The sequence below is a fragment of the Opisthocomus hoazin genome, chromosome 3 (genome assembly GCF_030867145.1).
Source record: "Opisthocomus hoazin isolate bOpiHoa1 chromosome 3, bOpiHoa1.hap1, whole genome shotgun sequence".
Taxonomy (NCBI): domain Eukaryota; kingdom Metazoa; phylum Chordata; class Aves; order Opisthocomiformes; family Opisthocomidae; genus Opisthocomus; species Opisthocomus hoazin.
In genome coordinates, this window is record NC_134416.1 from 56,785,274 (window position 1) to 56,803,248 (window position 17,975).

The window sequence follows — 17,975 nt, forward strand, 5'->3', positions numbered from 1 at the left end:
TTTAATCTTCAGATTGGTCTGCAGACATATACATCGCGCCTTACAGCATTGTTTTTGCAGCCTTAACTGAGAAAATGTACGCACTGGGGCAGATTAATTAGATTTCAGCTGAGAAGCAGCGTTTGAATGAAATCAATAAAGATTCTGTCATCTAATATTTTAAGTTTGGTACAATGTGTATACTGCAGGTCAGTGTAAATTCATTAAAAAGATCAATGCAATGGAATATGTCTTGGGTGCCTTGAAATATCCTAGGGTGACTTGAGACAAAGTTGCCAAGGAAACAAGAGATGCAGCTCAGAGAAACATTTAGGTGTTTTAAGTTGATGGCTGAATTCTACCGAGTTTAGAAGATATCATAATATAGGAAGTTGTCATGGAAACAAAATTCAACAAATGGTTAATGAATAGCCAAGCTGGGCAATTACCGCAGATGGCTGTGTCAAAACAGTTTGGGCCAGAACATCCTTAAAAAATGTGAACTCTCCACAGGTTCTTGGTTATTGGTTTTTTTTTTACCCCAGATAAAAAGAGCAAATGGTGCTTAGGTATCAAAATGGCAGATGCATTAACAAAACTATTAACAGACAGTTGTCTGTACAGCTGGGTTACTTTTGGATATTATAAATCATAACTCCTTAACTAGCATCTAGAAGCTCTGTTATAGGTGATAAACCTGTTTTGAATTTCAAATATACTTCTGTTATATTATTGTTTGTATTAAATGAAACATTTTTATCAGAAATACTTTAAAAACTCAATTTGTGTCTTGATCAGTATCTTCTCTCTGCCAAAGGCTTTTCGTTTGCAGTGTTTTGATTTTGCTCTTTTTCTGGGTTTTAGTCCCATACCTACTTTTCTTCAATAATAAATCCCTGCTGAAGTTATTTTAATTTCTGTAACAGAACATAACTCTCATTTTCCAGCATCACGCAGGCATCAATGATTTTCTTCCTTTACCTTTCCGTTTCAACTTCTCAATTTCCTCTCTTATTAGGTATGATGCATTTCTTAGCTTCTGTGCAGTGCTTTAGAGTCTCAACAATAATGTGAAAACTCTTATAACTTTTTATCAAATTCAAAGAAAAAATAGAACAAGTCCAAGAACACACACAGTAATAGGCAGTCCATTTACTTGTTTAATGTATTAGAGGAAACCATGACATTGGTATTCTCAGGGAGATTAGCTGATACAGACGCTGTAACTGGAGAGGGCATGCTTTCATTCTCTTAGATACAGACAAACTACGTCTAATGTATAGATAAGATAGATAAGGTAACACTTCTGCATGGAAATTCCTTTCCCAAAGCTACTCATAATTTATAACAATTTTACTTCCCCAGTGAAATCCCATTTTTAGCTCTTCAGTACCCTTTCCTGGGAAGCTTTTCCTATCTAACACTCATCCTAAGTGCAGCATGCTATTTAATTTGCTTAAAAGCTCCTGGCCGTTACATTCTAGGATCAGCCTGTCACTTGTTAAAAATAACAGCTTTTTGAAATGTTTTACAAACATTTTTGTCTGCCTTAAATAGCAAGGAATTAAGATGCCAAATACTGTGTAACAGCATTTGTAGCTACCTCATCATTTTAAGTTATAGCTACAGTTACAAATTTTATATCATTTCTCCAGCTACACACACACACAGGCAAACTGTACATTTTGAAGTGTACCTGTGCTTGCACAGGAATGGAGGTAAAGGAAGCTTCTGCCATTCGCTTGGCCAGTAAAAATGCTGTCCGCCTTTAACAAGGTTTAGCTTTTTCCTGAACATACAAAAACCTTCCCTTTGACCCTTTCACTCCCCCCCCCGCCCCAACATTGTACCCCAAGAGTGACATAGGTTGGTGGAGTATCCACACACCCTGTGGTCCTGCCTGCCCTCTGCCTGCTGCCCCAGGTTGCTCCTCAACCAGTGCAGCATCGGCTGCAGCTGCACTGATGGCTGACCCGAGAAAAAACAGGAAAACCAGTCCCAAAACGCATAACTTTCTAGCCCAGCAAGATCTCTACGGTTTCATGTATTCGGCCCTACAGAAAGGGAATGTAAGATGGAGCGTCACTTTCACGTTCATCTTCACATCAGCCTCACCCGGTCCAGGTGGATGCTTGGATAGAAGAAAAGGGAGAATCTAGCTCTAACAAATTTATTAAATGTCTTGAAATTCCAGCACTTCCCCAGGCCTTTGAGTAATGTTTTCCAGGAGAATGTCAGCTTTTATATAAGTTTCTAGATTTCACGGTCATGGAGAAAAGGTGTTTAAAATGTTTAGAAAGAGAGGACAAAGAAACTAACCCCTATATGGGATTTTCTTAATGAAAAATGGCAAGATTTTTTTAACTCCTCCGTATTTTTGTGAGGCTTAAATCATAATATGTGAATGGTTGGGACTGGTCAAGAATCAGGACTCTTAATGTGAACTATTTTTAGCATGAATACATGCCCTTGGAAACCACACACAATTTCTTTTACCATCGTTCCTCCTCGCAGAAAAACTAAACAGAACGAGGATTTCACTGAGCACCAGGTGCTGTCCCTGAGCTATGAAGGGTACAGTAAGGCAGAAACAAGCAAAAAAATTCATTGTAATTTTCAACACTGCAGTTAAGCCTACCTTGCCCTTAAATGTATTTTGCAGCCTGTATGATTTTTTAATTCTACAGCTTTGTGCTAAAGAGAATAAAATAACCTTGAATTGTGCTTCATAGCAACACAGTCAATTAACTACTTACATATGGACAAATACTTGAATATATTGTATTGTGTCTGGATGCTATGTTACACTTCTCTCATATACTGCATTCAGTTAACTCAAGGCTGTTGCTAGTTCCTGAGCATGCTGCAAAATAAAGCCCTCTAGAGAAAGGGCATTTGCCTCTTGTGCATCAACATATTCAAACTTTCAACTTGAATAAATCCTCTGAAAGTTTAATTTCAACACTATTAGTGCTAGAAAGTCTCTTTTTAAGGCCTGTTGCAGTTTAAGGCAGCTGAGGAAGCAGATCAGACTCCGGCTCATTGCTCATTGCCCAAGGATGGTGCAGTCAGCCAGATAAAGGCAGAAACGTATCTTTTTATTCTCCAGGCTTGCTATGAAGTCAAATGCCAGATGTTCTCTGGCTTTTTACAGAATTTATTAGAAGTTATTAACTACTTGAGATCCTAATTAGCAAGGCAGGGGAATAAGAACCCTTGAAGTTATTTCTTTGTTTGTTTTATTGACTATTTGCATTAACTAAGTAACAAAGGCGGGGGGGGGGGGGGGCACAGTTGTAACAGAGGTATTTGCCCAGCAAATTATTTGATTTGATGTTATGCAAATACAAGCTGAAGAGCTACTGAAGCCCTGGGAATCCTGGGATACACAGTTACGCTACTTAAATAATAGTCTGTCCTTCTTAAATGCTTGTGTGAGTCAGCTGTTACTCACGCAAGAATCACTGGCATCATTGGGACTTCTTGTATAACTTTCTAATCACCAGCGCTACTACATTCACACAGGGATAACGATTTGTGTTTTACCTAACTAATAAGTCAAGCTTTTTGACCACTCACAAAAGGCTATTTGCATCCCTCAAAAAATATTCATGCTGAAATATGCACAGAAATTCAAGTCATGTTCTTGTGAAATTTGCAGCAGGTCTATAAAGGAAATGGCAAAACTCCTCAAACGATTCCTTATGAATGATCTTTCCAACTGTAAATGTGAAAACTGAACCTTAAAAAAATCAACAGTACTTTTTCCACTAATGTATCTTTCAAAATGAACAGGTTTGTGAGCTTTTTGTTCTTGAAAAACTTAGCTGAACCAACTAGAGAGGCCAGAGCTGTCTTCCCAGGAGAAGTCTGTTAAATAATAAATACAAAACCCAATAATTTTCAGGCACTTCAAATGAGGCACAAAATACAGAAAACTCACAGGAGTTAGTCAGTGCATCAGAACCAGGGATTCAGGCCATTTTTATTCTCTTGTGCAACTCGGAGCAATTTATTTCTCACTGAAGCACTGTTCACACAAAGCATCCAGGTCAGAGAAACATTTTACACATCCTGTGTATGGAAATTCCCGTTAGGAAACACAGCTTGTGATATGGCATTTAAACAAAAAAGAAATTAAATCTATACATGACTCTCTCAATGGAGGAGCGAAGGAAGATTTTGTCTTCCAGTGCTTTGAGGAAAATCCTCCCATTACCTGCAGACCTGCCTGCATCTTCCCAGTACAGACTCATGGGCAAATTTAAGCCTATGGCCAAAAGACCTAGCAGGGATCGGGCAAGGAAAGGACCACAAAAGGGTGGAGGTTGGGACAGAGAATCCAGTCAGTCCCTTGGTTAGCATCAAGATGACCGTCTTGCACTGCAGGATGTGAGCATGCACACCCGTGAGCTGTCTATAGCAAAGTTGGCATGGTGTGGCCTCAGTGAATGGTGGTGGGGAGGGAGCGCAGAGGTGAGGCTGCTAAATGCCGCTTGGCACTTGCTAGGGGCTGCAGCGTCTAGGGAGGACCCCTCCAGCAGTGGCATCAGCTTCTCCTCTGGTTGAGAAACCAGGGCACTCGGTCTCAAACCCATGTGGCGTGGGGCCTATCGACCTCACCGGTGGCATCCTTCATCCCGGGGGAGAGAAATCCTGACGTCTTTCATTCTCTCCCAGCGCTCCGCAGCCTTTCCCTGGGCCAGACTGGGCACAGCACGGCTACATTGCCAAGTCAGATGTTCAGAGATTGCCTTTCAGCAGCACTTTGGTTTTAGCCTGTGCCCCTTGCTGGGCCAGCAGACTTCTGTTTAGAGCTCAGATAAGCCCAGGTGAAAAGTTTAAGTGTGTTGCTGACAGAGATATTTGTACTAAAATGTGGGTGAGAGCCTGACTTAAGCCAGCAGTGAAGATATGTTCTCAGTCTAGATGATCCATCACAAGAGTGGCAGATTCAACACACATCAATGAGCTTTTACTGCCCTAAATCACACTATTACTAGTGTCAGGAAAGAAAAATGAATAAAGCAGAGAGAAAATACCAGGTAAGGACAAAACCCAGTGAGTGAAAATATCTATGTAAATCCATAAGCACATATGCGTGCTCCACATGTATGCTGCATAATGTAACTGCATTTCCCCTTGCTGCAAATGAGTGGTTAGGTCGCTTAAAGAATCACAACGGTTTATGTCTAAAGGATCTCTCTAGCAGCAATTCAAGGTGTGTTTACAGTTAGAGAGAGAGACAGAGAGAGAGAATCATAGAATTCTAGCAGTAATTACTTGTTGGTTAACCTAGTATTTACAAAGTGATTAAAACGAATTCACTACAATCACAGTAACAGGATATTATGCTTTTAATCAGTTCACACACACACACACACGCAGACAATATGCATAGACAAAGGTATTTGTTGAAATTCCCCTTGAGCTCAGTGAAATACTCACTTCAAATTATTTTCTCAGCAGGCGAAGGTCAAGCCTCAAGGAGTGAGGGATCCCTGTAGTTCAGCCCAGGTAACCTCAAACTTCAGAGTTCAAAGTGCTCTGAGAGGCCTCCCCCCAGGGGGAGTTACAGGGTGCAGCCTGCTGCGGTCTAGGAGAGCTCAAAGGGCCTTCCTTGGTACCGCTGTTTATAGGTTCTCAAGATGTTTGGTCAATAAATTTCCATCCTGGACACAATTTGGGTTGGCAGTTACTGGAATTCTCAAGATTCCAGTAACGCTGGTACTGATCTACCCGAGTTCTAGAGGTCATCATTAAGCAAGTGGAGGAAAAAAAAGGTTATCAGGAGTAGTCAACATGGATTCACCAAGGGGAAATCATGCTTGACCAATCTAATAGCTTTCTGTGATGGCATGACTGACTGGGTAGATGAGGGGAGAGGTGTGGATGTTGTCTACCTAGACTTCAGCAAGGCCTTCAACACTGTCTCCCATAACATCCTCCTAGGGAAGCTCAGGAAGTATGGGCTGGATGAGTGGTCGGTGGGGTGGATTGAGAACTGGCTGAATGGCAGAAGTCAGAGGGTTGTCATCAGCGGCGCTGAGTCTAGTTGGAGGCCGGTAACTAGTGGTGTCCCTCAGGGGTCAGTACTGGGCCCAGCCTTGTTCGTCTTCTTCATCAACGACCTGGACGAAGAATTAGAATGTACCCTCAGCAAGTTTGCTGATGACACCAAACTGGGAGGAGTGGTGGATACACCAGAAGGCTGTGCGGTCATCCTGCAAGACCTGGACAGGCTGGATAGCTGGGCACAGAGGAACATAATGAACTTCAACAAGGGCAAGTGCAGGGTCCTGCACCTGGGGAGGAACAACTCAATGCATCAGTACAGGCTTGGGGTGGACCTGCTGGAGCCTGGAAGTGCTGGGGGACAACAACTTAACCATGAGCCAGAATGGCTGCCAAGAAGGCCAATGGGATCCTGGGGTGCATTAAGAAGAGTGTGGCCAGCAGGTCGAGGGAGGTTCTCCTCCCCCTCCACTCTGCCCTAGTGAGGCCCCATCTGGAGTACTCTGTCCAGCTCTGGGCTCCCCACTTCAAGAAAGATGAGGAGCTACTGGAGAGAGTCCAGCGGAGGGCTACGAGGATGATGAGGGGACTGGAGTATCTCTCCTAGGAGGAAAGGCTGAGGGAGCTCGGCTTGTTTAGCCTGAAGAAGAGAAGGATGAGAGGGGACCTAATATACACTTACAAATATCTGCAGGGTGGGTGTCAGGAGGATGGGGCCAAACTCTTTTCAGTGGTGCCCAGAGACAGGACAAGGGGCAATGGGCACAAACTGAAGCACAGGAAGTTCCGTCTGAACACGAGGAAGAACTTCTTCACTCTGAGGTTGACGGAGCACTGGAACAAGTTGCCCAGGGAGGTTGTGGAGTCTCCTTCTCTGGAGATACTCAAGACCCAGCTGGACGCGTTCCTGTGCAGCCTGCTGTAGGTGACCCTGCTTTGACAGGGGAGTTGGACTAGATGACCCACAGAGGTCCCTTCCAACCCCTAACATTCTGTTATTCTGTGAGTCACAGTCCAGGTGGGATACATTGCAAGGCTGTTCCGGGGATGACTGATTATTCCTGCTTTTGTTCCCCACCTTGGTCGGGCAACCAGGGCTCTTGGTACGGTCAGTGCTATTCACCACCTTCACCATGCAAGAGTTCCTGGTACAGTCAAGGGATGCTTAATCACCAAACTTATTGCACAAAGGCTAATACTTGATGGGAATTCCTGAGACTGTAAAGCAGTTGGGGGGGGGGGGGGCAGGAGGAGATGTAACACCACACGTCTGATAACACCGCCAGAGAGATGGTTCAATTTCAGCCATAAAATGTATCTCCAAGTTCTTGGGTATGTCACAGATATTGAGGGCTGTAGTTTCTAACTACCAGTTGATAGTTTGGGGTTGAAAGAATCACCTTCTTTCATTTCACTGAGAGTAATCACGGTGTGCAAAGCTGCTGATTAAAATGATAACCTAAAACAGGGTCAAAAGTGAGAGAGAACCTCTTCACTCCCTCCTGCCTCTACTCGCTTCCCACTCCTCAGTGTTGGATTCCTTAACCTTTGCCACAACTTGCAGGTAAATAGTCTGGGCTAAAATTAGATATATAGCAAAGGGTAGGTGTTACCATCTGCTGCATGTTGTTAATTCTTGATGGCCTGATAACATCTATTTTTGATGTTCTTTATTAGCTTTCTGGGGAGGAGAATAGAGGGATAGGCCTCTAGTGCCACCATCAGTGGTTTTCAGTATTTGCTCCTTTTTTTCAGTTGACAGCCAGCTTTGCCACAACAGAGGGTTTTTAGAGGAACATGCTAGGTAAGACAAGGCCATTGATACTCGTCTCGAGCACACAGTAAAAGAACGGGCAGTGACATCTGGATCTGCTTTCAGTTCATTTGGTAACAAGTATGTCTTCTTTCATGCAATTGTGGACTGGTTTCCCTGCTGTGATCTTTTTGTTGTTGTTGTAAGCGATAGCCAGATTAGAACTGAACAATAATAGACTGCCTATCCATCTTGGTTGTCTGGAAAGACAAAACCTCTCCCAGATACTGAGCAAATATAAAAACCTATGCACACTGTAAATATAAGCTTAGACTGGCAATGAGTGACTGATGGCTATATTACCTGTTAAGCAAAATAAAGTTCTCAAAGTATTATTCTGTTCTAGTAATTGGCTGAGGAAGTACCAATTGTACCTATTAAGCATTTTTATAGTTTAGAGCTGCAGAAATACAATACTCTTGTCTCAGCTGGATTGTCAAGTCAGATGACTATGTTTTGTGGCATTCAGAATCACGTGAAAGTGTAAATAGATCTCAAGCAAATCTAGGTCTAGCATGACATGAGACCAATTACTGTGACCACCGCAATGTACCATAACACTGTCTAATAGAATGCTGTCCCTTTAAAATACATTATTTTAGACATTATCTTCACTGCAGTGTTTTGAAACCTTCCCTTCTGCTTTTCCTGTTTTTTTCTGGACCTTCCGTTTTCATTCTTCACCTACAATCATGCTTCCAAAGATGAAGTAAGTACACCAGAAGAGTGACTTAGCACACTTGACTCTGAGCCTCTTAGTAATGAGCATGCGAAAGGTGGCTTTTTAAAACAACAGCTGAAGGCCTGGGATGCCTTTCCAATATTTTCCATTATACATGGCTCAGTGTTTTGCATCATGCATGGCTGAGTATACTTCCATCATAAACTGGGAGGAGAAAATAACTCAGAAATTAGCTCAGACCACACAAGCTAAACAGAACCTACGTCGTAGGTAAAATTTTCAGGAAATACATGAAAGGTTCATTAAATATTTTAAAGGTTAGCAGTGGAGGCTTCCTTCTTTAACCCAAGCTTGGCATGCGTTACAAGTTTGCACCAGGAATCCTAACCTTTATACTGACCCTTTATTTTGGAATTCAGACTTTATGCAGACTTCTTACTTTTTTTCTTGGAGATCCTTATAAAAGCTCCCTCATTGCATGCTACCAGTCAATTCTTCCTAGAGTCCCTGTTAATCGTACTCTACAATTCTCTTTCTTCTGCTAGGTGCTAGAGATTCCATCTGGCCCCACTCGTGACAGTTAAGTGCATGGTCCCCTCGTGATCCTGATGATGCAGCAGTCCAGCTCTTGCTCCCATTGAGCTGCTGTCCTGGCTGAGTGCCTCCGCCACCCTGACCCATCTGCCCAAAGCCCTTCCTGAGAAGGCTTACTTTTGTCCTTCCAGCTGCATGAAATAGCCAAAAAAACAAGCACCGGGGCTGGTGAGTATATTTGTTTTCAGCATCTCTGTGGTGAGTCAGTGAGACAGATGTACTCTTCAGAGCTAGCAAAGTCGCACTGCCTTTTCATGAATAGCTGAGGTATTCAAAACAGCAAAACAACTTCCCAGAGGAGACGAGTGAGCCTCAGCCTGAGACGGCTCACGCCCTCCTGGAAGACTCAGTGCCTGGAAACTTTAGAAGATAAGAAACGGCAACAGCAACTGTAAATGTCAAAGAAGAAACTTCCTGCTCACAAATGATACACTGAAGATCCCCATCCAGCGGGAGATCTGTGTATGATATTAAGCTCTCCGCAGACATAGAATTCTGTTAGGTAGAGCTGGAATATTTGTAACCAAAGTAAATAAATGCTTCGGCTGCTTTTAGAAAGCTTCCTGAAATATTTGGTCTTTTTCAATCTGAACAGATTTATATCTCAACATGAACAAGCTATACTAGGACAAGTAGATAAAAGGGAATGTCTGCAGGTGAAAGTGTTACCATAAAAGAGAGAGCATAGCTCCAACAGACCATGTGACTTCGAAGAAAGAATTGTGAGATACTTAGCTCAGTATTTCTAAAACTGTGGTCTGTGATGTTTCTAAGGGTCATTAAAAGATATAAAAGACGTTAAAAATGTTAGATAGCATGAGCAGCTGTAGCTCATTTCTACAAGAGGTGGGGTACAAATACAGATTATAACACAAAGTTGCAATATTCACAAGACAGTTAACTGCAAATACCCTTAACTGCTAGCAGCAGCTCAGCTCCTTCAAGGCAAAGGATTAAGCATAAACACATGCAGCCTGTAACTACGGTTTGGCTTGATTCTCCTGCAAGACATGGAAGGAGCTGCTTCTGATGCAGTGAGTAAAAAGGCTGGGGTCACATGGAAAAAGATGAGTCAAAAAATACTCACAGATGGTTTAGAAAATACTACGCCTGCCATATAGGGAGCTGTCTGTTGTTTTCTACGGTCCGAATAAGCTGCGAAATTCACAGAAGGGACCATCAATGATGAGGAAAGTGGACACCAGGAACTGTCAGGCAAAGGGCTACAGCTTTGCTCATGTAAACTAGCACAATTTCATCAACTTCACTGAAGCTTCCTAAGTTCATACCAGCTGACAGTGTCACATGTACTTCAAAGAACTGCTATGCAGAAAGATGAGAAAGAATAAAGGTCGTGCAACAGTGAAGTCATCACCTACAGTACCCACTGGGAGAAAGAAAAGTAAATACTTGCATTTGTAAATCTTACGTATCCCCTTCTTTCACAAACACACACACAGAGTATGCAAAAGGATAATTATCTTCCTATTTCAAAGGAAGATAAGTAATCCTCTGTAATCAGATCTGTACGAAGCTTCCATTTTTTCATAATAAAACATTCATGTTACAGATGCCCTGACAGATTTTACCATCTTGCCATTTTATTGATTCTTAAATAGGAAAGCTATCATACTTCTGACTGCTTCTCATGAGGTGACTATTTAGATTATTTCATCATCTGGTTCATCAAAGCAGGAAATACTTAAGTGTCACAGCTTGTCTCAGACTAAATATCTACTACCAAGATTTTAAATGAAAACTATTACATCTTCAGTAGGTAAGCATTTCATAAACGGCTAGACAGTAAAAAATGATGAAGACAACAGATACCATCTCACATCTCCAGGCTTCAAAGGGAGTCTTAACTCTACCAGTGCATTTGGATTTATTTTCGCTTGCTTTTGCTACTACTGTCATGCAAAGAGGCTTTGCATAATGAACAGATCTCGAAAACTCAGAGACTTCTTTAGATTTCCATCAAAGATTTATCCCTGAAAAATAAAAACTCAGAAGTAAGTCTTCCTTTTAAGGGAGCCCCTTGTTATTGACTCAAGCTCTCCAAGCAGACTACTCACCGCTGCAGAAGGATCAACTACAAGGAAGCACATCCCCCATGGAGAGGACCAGTCCCACTGCCTGATCACTATTCACTGCCCATCATTCCTCTCCAAATTTGCAGGATATCTTCTTCTTTTGCACACACCGCTTTGGAAAATAGTCAAATCCTTCTGTAAAGAAATAGGTGTGACAAAGCCAGATATCCAGTTTTATTTGGCTTCCCTTTCTCATACATGTGTGCAGGGGACAAGAATAGATAAGTTACTAATTTAAAAGAAAAGTTTGTTCACCATAGTGATTTGGAGTGAAATTGCCAACTATCACCAGCAGACAGCTAGTAAAAGGCCTCGGCTTTGAAAGTCTACTGAAGACCTCAAAAAGAGCAGTGTGATAATGGGTAAATCATTTCCTTTAAATAGCATTCTCAAGAAAATCATATGTAAAAGTAGAGTCCTGGTACAATACCAGAACCTCAGTAACTTTGTTATGGAATAATATAATCCTGTTTCTCTTACAAACCTATAATGTTATTATGTAAATGGCTATACAAAGCCATGATTATATCAACAAAATGAAATTGTTGTGTAAGATAGTTACCAGTCTTTGTAAATGAGGCTTTTCAGCACTATAAAAACAGAAAGTTTCCTCCTATAATGTTAGGGGGAACGCTAACATTGTTGCTTCCTGTGGCATTTTTTACCTTGAGGGTTCTCACAATTAACCTTGAAGATCACAGGACCAAAAAATAATATATATGCGAGTTGCACCATGCAGTGAAAATTGTAGTAATATTTAGATTCCGTCTATGTTCTGCATTTCTGTGACCTTATTAGAAATCTAGAAAACCTTGTAACTTTGCCTGCCCATTAGTTGGTCAGAAATAGCTCTTTGTAATCTAAACCCTCTCGGGTTTTTTTAATGAGTTAGGCTGTAGGCCTCATAAAATTTTAGATGGAAGTTTTGACTGCGTCACTTTGATGGGGGAAAATGTCATTTCTATGTCAGAAGTGTTTCTTTGAAGTCATATGAACCAATAGATGAACCATGAACCTCAGAAAAAGACACATACTTCCTTTCTGAACTCAGCCTAACTTTTGGAGTGCACAAAGCAAGGAAATACACAAAGGTCACATAGTTAAAACCACATATTGAACAGTTTGAGGGCAGTAAGAGTGTCATAAAAATATTTTCAATAAGCTGTCTCCTGAATTAACAGCATATAACTGTTACAAGACAATATTATTAAATAAAACAGTAAAATTCAGCTTCAAACTTCAGTTAATGATCCTGTAAAATCATGACCTGAGTTGCTGATATTTTTAGCCTATTACTTTATTAGCAGTTCTTTCAGTTTCTAACTTATATATAATAATTTCTGACTCCTTTATGCAGACAAGAAAACTATGACATTTTTCTCTTTGCAACCCTTGTCTTGCAATTTGCGTGAATAACACAATTGTTTACATGGATCCTTCTTTAAGCAAAATAGTTTTTAAAAAAGGAAAATATGATAGGGGAAAAAAGGTCAGAAACGAAATTCAGATTTTTGTACTTTCTGCAGCTGACCTGTACCAGCAGTATGCAATGTCCACTGTGTGAACGATGCTGGCCAGCGGAACTGCCCTCACTCTTCCATGTTGAAAAATGCTACCATCTCCAAAAAGGCTGAGAGATGGATCATTACAGATTGTAAAGTTGCAAAAGACTTTATGAGCTAGTCCACAATGGTGGGTTAGACAGCCATGAGCATTGCAGTGCCACTGGCTGCAGACTAGACTACGAAAGTGTACAATTCTCTTCTTATTATTCCACTGCATTTTGGGCATTGGTTTCCACTTTGTTACTTCCTCTTTGTAGTCCCTCATTTTCTTACACATTAACTGTTAAAGAGTTGCTGTTTAAGGAGGGAAAGAGAATGGAAAAAAAAGGAGGTCTAAGACGTGCCAGGGTGAGGAATATCCTACTGTTTCCGGGTGCTTACAGTACTGTCAGCTCCACGAGGTTTAATCCAAGGCAAATAGCAGCAAAGTTATAGACAAAACAAGAATGTCAACCTCCATTTCCTTCAGCAGAAGTTGTTTGGCTTCTACAGAAGTAAAGGAAAACTGAATAAGGATGCCAAATATTCCAACTAGCCATCAGCAATATTGCTATTTTATTTTAAGACAATTTACTTGACAACAGGGGAAAAAGGAAGGCGTGCCACCGTATATTGAATGTCAGGAGAAAAAATCTTACTCAAATATTTGCCTTCATAGCATTTTATCAGTAGTACATTAACCATGAATACTATCTCCCTAGCTATTCTGAAAAAAAGTCACCTATATTCAGAGGCAGGGCTGTTATTTCCATTAAGGTCATCAAATGAGGCCTCACTTTGGTCTTTTTATTATCAAACACGTAGCACCAGAAAACTGAAAAATAAAATTCCAGTTGTGGAAAACAAACCTTCTACGGTACTGTTGTTCTGTTTATCTTATTTACTGCTGATTCTTTTCTATCCTCATTCCTACAAATTAGGCAACACAGCAACTATTGGAGAAATCACAGCTTTCTCTCACGTGGCTTGTATATTTTTATGTCCTTGTGACAGCAGCCAATTTCCAGCTACGTCCACAATTTCAAGTCCTCAGCTGCAGGACTGTGGCCATGTGGTACTTCAGATGCCTCGGGACGGCTGTGGTTGCACATTCAATGATGTTGTTGCTCGCGTTTACTAAGCAGCCCCTTTCTTCCCTCACCTCCAGGTACTTGTTTCCAACCCCATGTTACACTCTGCAATGCACAGTTGTTTGTGTGAACAGGTAACAAATCAATTGAAATCGGGTTTTCCTAAACCACACAATTTTATGGCTAAGCCTTCCCAACAGTTCCACGAAATCCAAGGCAATTCCAGTAACACCAATGACACTCTGATATAACAAAAATAAAGTTACTGATGTGTGTAAATGGATTTTTGATTGAAGCAAATCAGTTGCAAAACAGAAGATGGAAAAGCAAAAAGGAAGAAGAACAAACAGCAATAACCAGAGCTTATGGAAAGTCAGACTTATTTTGTCTTCAGTAAATGGCAACTACTAACTAAAATGTGTAAATGTTCTGAAACGAGTAACAGAAATTTCAAATGTTCTTATTATAGGGAAAAGATTGAAAACGCCACTTTTCTTACAGAAACAACACTGGGATTCCAGTGCCAAGACCCCAGTGTCAATGGTGCATCCCAGCACTTCTGCTCATAGGACTGATAGGGAGCCAAAAAGCCAAAAAGCCGTGAGGGAGGACCACTGAGGAGGACCACCTGCAGTCTGGCAGCCAGAGTACTTCCAGGAGAGGATGCTTCGAAACCCTGAGCATTTTGGGTCTCAGCCCCACAGAGCAAGGCCCATAAATCTTCAATCCCCGGATAGCCCACATGGAAGGCGCAGATCCAAAGCTGAAAGCCCAGGCTCTGAAGCACACCATCGGAGTTCAGAAAGTTTAGTAAAAAATGTTTGCAAGTGAGAATAAATTTTTTTTAGAAAATTATCAATCCACCCAAAGAACCACCCTGATGAGGTGGTGGCCTCATGTCCTTTACGCCAGCAACGAAAATCCTCATAGCTAGGCCCAGCAAGGTGACCCAGCCTAGTCAGAGCTGCTTTGATGGCATTTTAGTGATGCTAAGGCGAATCGAAGCTGCTGTGGGACCAGTGAAGCCACCCATCTGCCCAGCCCTCTGCATGCTTCCTGAGCTGTTCAGATGTGGCCAGGGCCACGGGAACCCACCATGGCAGCTGCTCTGCTGTTCATTTATCTGTCAATGTTTGGCCTTCGAAAAAACACCAACCAAAAACATATCTATCATGCAGTCCTTGGGGCACACTTTTAAACAGTGTGCATTATCAGGGCATCTCTAACCAAATAAAAAGTACTTTTTCCCCATAAATTAGTAACATTAGGGCACTGACAAGTAAAAATGCAAAGGTATTAAATGTCTAGCAATGCACAACTCTGGTTCTTATTCAAAGGACCGTATATTCCTGATTCACACTACTCCAACAGAGCAGCATTGCACTTACACACAAATACACGTACACCCACGCAATTCTCCCCACATAATACTGGCAGACCAGTCACTCCCCAGTGCTGTCCGATCACAGCTTTACAAATGCTCTTCTCTCAAACCAGGCCATAGACTTAGCATCTGTTGCCATGTCCTCCCACTTGTGACCACCGGACCACAAACAGGATTATATCTGTTCTCTTCTCAGGTGACCACCATTTAGTTTGGAGTACCCAAGATGCCTTCTCCAGCAGAAAAGAGCACTTGTGGTTGAGCCATAGAAGCAGCTTTCTGGGCGAGACGACTTCCATCATACTGTCCGGTATGAAGCTCCTTGGGAACAACCTGTAAGACCCAATTTATTTAGGATGACTGTCTTGCTGGAATATCCTCTGCAAAAGGTCTCTAGTTAGGCTGGTCCATGCAAGTTGCTTCTGACAACCAAAATCTCTACTCACTCCTCCCAGCACGGCAATTTTTAACTGTTTGACAACTGCAGGCTCAAGCTTTGACAACGCAACAAAGCAGATTTTGTCCCTAGCAAGGCAAAGGCCATACCTTTATTTTTTCTCTTCCTGGTTGTTTTTTCTAACTTTCCACTATTCCTGAATTAACGTCAGCATTCGACTATCAGCTCTAATGGAAAACACCTAGTCATTTTAGGGAAGGGACTATATGATGTTGTGTCCTGTAACGGCAGAGCCCTTAAATCACGCTAGGTCATAGCATGCATCTCTTCTACCCACACCAACCCTGACCAAAGCACAGTGGGGCTTCTGCTGATCCTGGGAGTCCTTCCTATGGAGTCCAGGTGTATCCAGGGCACACAGCTAGATCAGAGAAGCATTTTTTAGGTCTTCAGGTTTAGATATCAGCTCTGTGAAAGAGCAGCTTCCTTCTGCAGCCATGTTCTCCGCAAAGAGCAATCCCCGTCCAGGTAAGGGCTGAAGAGCATGGGACAGCAATGTGCTGCCACACAAGGACGCTCTTAGTCACTGCAGCCCAAACACGTTACAGTGGTAGAAGTTGTTAAGTCAAGCAAGCTCCACTAGACCATCAGACCATTCGGAAAACACCTGCCAGCTTGGACACCGCAAGACTTCTTTCAGCAACTTGAACAAACTTTATCCCTTGGCTATTCTCCAGCCATCTTCCATTCCCTTACCGTTGTGTTCATCCCAAAGCAAGCAGTAGATAAATCTCAAATGGTATCTTGAGGTTAATGAACACAATTCTCGAGGCACAGTAGCATCTTCCTTTTGTTATTTTGTCATCGTCTACATAGTTTAGAAATAAATTTTCAAAGTCAAATCTTTACTGCTGCTGACACCTACCTGAGCAGAATCCTATAAAGAGGTAAGAGCTGCTCACTTACTTCACTTTTTAAATAACATTTAATCTTGCAAAAGAAACTTTCCTGTTTCCACAGGAGTTTACGCCTAGCAATCACTATTCCTAAAACATATCTTACTGGTATAATTCTTTTTACTTTATAAAACTTTAAAAATACAAGTAAAGGTCACATGCTAATTTGACATTTCGAAATTATACTCAAACCTGAAGCTTCACAAAAGTTTGATTATGACACTTGATGTAGTCTACATATAGGAGCAGCTTACAATTACTTCTTATTGCTTTATGAACTGAGATTTTTTTGCTAGAAGACATGATTTTAAAAGCCCTTCAGTAGTAGAGAACACCTAGCCAAAGAATTTTATCATTTTCCTGCTAAAATAACAGCAGATGTACCAAATAAAGTACTCGCTGAAATTCTTGAGCAATCACAGTTCTTACTTCACCAAACAGCCAAACAAAGAATTTTGAACTGAAAAAAACCCTTCTCTTTCGTCATTGTTGTTAGTAAAACACACACTTCACCTATTTTCTCCTTGGAATGTGTGAATTTTAACATATCAAAACAGAAGAGAAAATCTCTTTAAAAATGGGGGGGAAAACCCCTATCATTTCTTAGGAACACTGGAGATGTGCATAACATGTATTCTGCTATTTACCATATTCACCTCAACATCTCATTACTATCCTGTATTCCTCCATCCTTATCTTCTCCCCTCGTTCTTTCATTTCTCACCAGCAAGTTTGTAAACTCTTCACAGCTGTTTTTTTTTTTATACAAGGCTTGGCACCACAGAGGGCATCTTTCCACCACAAAAGCAATACAGAGCAATGGATGTAAATAATACTATTCTTTTATATCAGGAAATTGGATCTTAAATTGTCCTTTTATCTTAGCTGGCTTCAGTTGTCACTGATTTTTCAGTACGCTTCAGATGCTGCCTCAGAGGAATCATCTGACTGACACTGAAAGAGCTGATGGCTGGTTAGTGACAGCTGGGATTTCGGACAGCTAGAAAAGTGTAAGAGGCTATTTAAATTATTAATTAAGCATAACAGGCCAAAAATTGTGTTTTAAAGATGACCCTGAAACTATAAACTGCTAATACCACCATGAGTTCTCTGAGTTAGCAACAAACTGAAATATATTGACCCTCCTCCCTAGAAAAGCCAGTAGCTTCCGGCTGGCTGCAGATGTAGAATGCCACTTCTGTCACATTCACAAGGTTTTATTCACAGCCAGAGCGCTGGAAAAGCACCAGAGAAAACAGCTGTCCAAGGAACAATTTTGTAACTACGACAGGATCAGGTATTATTTAGACTCCAGTCTTCAACTTTTGATTTCCAGTCTGAAAAGCTTAGAGCCTGCCTGCACATGCCGTCTACATACAAGCCACACTCAGGAGGCTGAATTCCCAGCTGCAGGAATTAGCTGCTCA